Raw genomic sequence first — 4156 nt, 5'->3', positions numbered from 1 at the left:
TTCTATTTTGAATGACAGGCTTGCTGGATAGAGGATTCTTGGCTGCATATTTTTACTGTTCATCACATTGAAGATCTCCTGCCATTCCTTTCTGGCCTGCCAAGTTTCAGTAGATATGTCTGTCACCACTCTGATAGGTTTCCCTTTGTATATTAGGGCCCTTTTCTCCCTAGCTGTTTTCAAAATTCTCTCTTTGTCCTTGTATTTTGCTATTTTTACTATGATATGCCTTGCAGAAGATCGATTCAAATTACATCTGAGGGGAGTCCTCTGAGCCTCTTGTATTTCAACATTTACTTCCTTCCCCAGGTCGGGGAAGTTCTCTGCTATAATTTGTTCCAGGACTCCTTCAGCACCTTTCCTTCTCTCTTCCTCTTCTGGTATTCCTATGATATTTATATTGTTGTGTTTGACCTTTTCTCTGAGCTCTCGATCTCTTCTTTCATGTTCCTGGATCAGTTTGTCTCTTTTTTTGTCAGCTTCTTGTTTTTCTATAATGGTGTCTTCTAAATCACTTACTCTCCTTTCTGCCTCTTCATCCTTGCATTGGTGGCCTCTAATTTATTATGTATCTTATTTATCGCATTTTTTAATTCTTCATGTCTATTTTTATTTTCCATTCTGTCTGTAGCCATAGTTTCTTTGATGTCCTCTATGCTTTTTTCAAGCCCAGCTACAATTTTACCATTATTATTCTAAAATCTTGTTCAGTTATGCTGCTTATATCTGTTTTGAGCAGCTCATTAGATGTCTTTTCTTCTTGGAGTTTCTTTGGAGGAGAAAAGAAACTTTGGAGGAGTTTCTTTGTTTCATCATTTTAGTTACCTTTCTGGCTCTTGTTCGTTTTAAAGACTTGTTATGCTCTCTGCACCTGTGAGTGCTGCTGTATCCAAGAAGAACTCTTTCACTGTCCAGGGCCTGTCCTTTCAGAGAGTGTTTTTTGAATGGTATCTCTTGGTCTCTCTTGTTGGGACCTTGGTTATTTTATTTGCCTACTCGTAGTGATAATTAGAACTCTCCACCTTGTGTACTCTGGCTTGTTTCTTGAGGTATCCCTGGAGAAGAAAACAGACAGACAAACACACAGGGAGCAGGAGCACACAAATGCACAGACTAATTCAACTAACATGCAAACCAAGAGGGAAAATGAAAAAGTTAAGAGAAAAGATGGAGGAGGGAGGACGAATAATAGAGAGTATAAAATACATAAAAGGGTTAAAAAGGAGAAAAGAAAAGGAAAAAAGAAGAAAACCGATGGACAAAGAACAGTTTAAAGCATATAACCAGATTTCCCAGCTACAGTTAAATAGCCTTGTGTATGCAGTGCTTGTTGAAGAGCATAGAGAGAGAGAGAAGACAGGGTGGGGATGAGGCAAAATTGGAAATAGAATGAACAGGCAGAAGGGATAAGAAGCTTTTTACAAAGAGCTAAAGGGTGGAATATGGTTGGATAGGTGAGAGAAGGATGCTGCTATTATCCAGAGAAACTATATAGTCTTATTACTCCTGAGAGAAAGAGATGAAAATGTAGGTAGGTGTAGAATTTACATCTACAGAATGGACTAAATGTGATTGTTTAAGCAAGCCGGTGTCCAGAGTTAATCAGGTCAGTGTTCTGGGGAAAAAAGAAAGAAAAGAAAAGAAAAGAAAAGAAAAGAAAAGAAAAGAAAAGAAAAGAAAAGAAAAGAAAAGAAAAGAAAAGAAAAGAAAGGAAGGAAGAAAGAAGAAGAAGAAGAAGAAGAAGAAGAAGAAGAAGAAGAAGAAGAAGAAGAAGAAGAAGAAACAAAAAAAAAAGAAAAAAAAAGGGGAGGAAGGCAGCTCTCAAGCAAGGACGGGCGTGGTGTGATCCAATGTGTCAGGCGGGAGCTCTGCCTTGACGGTTGTGGGGAGGAGAGTGGCGGTGCTCCAGTCCCTTCTTGAACCAAATGCTGCACTTCGCTTTTTTGGGCGTGTAAACTCCCCGTACTGGGGGCGCAGCCAAAGTTGGCTGCACTCGTCAACCCAGGCCAGTCCCAGTCTCCAAATCCCAGTCCTCGCGCCAGGCTGCAATTGCCTTAGACACAGCTTCCCAGGCAACCCCCTCGGGGGAATTCCAGGCCCCCTGCGGAGCTCTGGGGGTGGAGTCAGAATCGCTGCTTCCTTCTCTGGGTCGGGCTGGCGAGCATGGGCGAGGGCTTGCCTGCCGGGTGCGCGGAGCCCACTGCTGTGAGGAAAACCGGGTCCCTCTATGTCTCATCACCTGAAACACGAACTCGCGGGCAAATCTCCCAGTTTTTAGGTCTTTGCCTTCCCTCTAGAGTTCCAGCCAGCCAGGAGCGCGGACGCCCGGTGTCTGTGCGCGGCTCTTCCAGGGGCCCAAGCCAGCCAGGAGGACAATGGCATCAGGCGCCCCACTACTCAAGAAGTCCAGCCGTCAGGAGCAAGCACAAAGAAGCAGTCCAGGAGCTCAGCCCCTCTGGGACCAGTTGGCGCGAGGGGACCTGGCGTGCAGGTATTTGGTGTGCAGGGTCTTTCTATGCCCCGAGCGGAGGTTTTTCCGCGAGCGGAGGTTTTTCTGTTTCAGACTCTTTTTCCCCTCTCACTCACCACAGAGGGGGATCGCCTCTGACCCTGGAGTCTCCAATCCTGGCCCGATTTTACCTTCCCCAGTTCGCACTCACGTTAGAAGCCTTTCTCAGTGGGTTCTGCATCCTTTTTCTCCCAATCTCTCAGGTTTCGTAAGGTTTCCGATGGCTTCAGATCTTTTCCGTGTAGGTATGGGCGCGAGTGCAAGTACAGAGCTTCCTACTTCTCTGCCATCTTGCCGGAATCCTTCCTGAGACATTTTTAAAGACATTCCTGAGACATCTTTACAGTCAGAGTGAGACAAAGATCATAGCAGACTATTTCCATATTTTCCCAAGCTATATGGTCCTTTGGGCCATGAGAAGTTTGGGGATGTGTCTGTCTTAAGTGACTGCTCCATTATCTTCTCTGGGATTTTCTTCCAAGTAGCTGGTGTTCTAGTGCTGGTGCTTTATTACTCAGCAAGTGACAGGCAATATTTTTTCAGTAATGAAATATAACTCAGCTTTGTGAACCTCCTATTCTTACTTTCTTGAGTTTTATGGTGAACTTGGTTATTGCCTTACAAAAACATAAGAGACTATGGTAATTCCTCCAACAATGAGTATTTGCCATCGAGTTTAAATCTTGCCACTCTATTTCCATGCCTTTCTGTGTATTTAATGATATTTTTCAATGCTGAATCATGTTTTAATCTTTTTGAAGATATTTTAAAGATGCTTTAAAACTCAAATGTGTAATCTGAAAAAGCACACAACTCAAGCTATATGAAGATGACAGGACCTATTTTAAATAGGCAGTTATCATATGTATCTGCTGGCTGGCCAATAAATAAATGAATTAAAGAAAAGATCTTATCAACTTTAAGATGTATTCCAATTCAGTGATAGCAAAATAAGGGAAAAAAATATACGTATCCATCTAAATGAAAAATGACATTTAGGGAACTGCAAATTCTAGTTTTTAAGAATTTGGCCAGGCAATCCTGATAACTACATGCTGTCGGTGAAAACATAAAGCACAGGCTTTTAAAGTGAGACTCTGTCATTACGAGAAGTGCACTACACGATGAACTGAAAAGGGAAGGCAACCAGCAGCACTTGGAAGCTAATGATCACACACAAACTCCATCCTTTCAAACACCAAAATTTCATTTTTTATACCCAAGTGCACCCAAAGTGCTCTCCCAGTGTCAGTCTATGGTCAGCAAGGAAACAGGGGCTTGGTGATACTCAGGTAACAGAAATGAGACATTGTAGTCCTTAGGGAAAGAAGAACTGATCTCATGATACTAGAGCATGGGGAAGCTTTTGAAAACAGATTTTATAAAAGATTACATGGGAGACGATTGATGACATTCCTTAAAAAGGTGTGTGTGTGTGTGTGTGTGTGTGTGTGTGTGTGTAGTAACGTATTAACAATCTATCATTTTATTGAGAATTCAACTTTCTGTAACCAATGATCACAACACACTATCTTATGACAGAGGGGCATATTTTCTCAGCAAAATAAAATAAGAATACACAAACAAAATGGAGTGTAAGGAAAGTGTGTTTCTCTCTGAAATGGAAAATCCTTCTCTGTTTAGTTT

Source organism: Hyaena hyaena, unplaced genomic scaffold (genome assembly GCF_003009895.1).
Source record: "Hyaena hyaena isolate Hyena2069 unplaced genomic scaffold, ASM300989v1 scaffold_1049, whole genome shotgun sequence".
Lineage (NCBI taxonomy): Eukaryota > Metazoa > Chordata > Mammalia > Carnivora > Hyaenidae > Hyaena > Hyaena hyaena.
The sequence above is the reverse complement of the archived record's forward strand: the minus strand, read 5'-3'. Positions refer to the sequence as shown.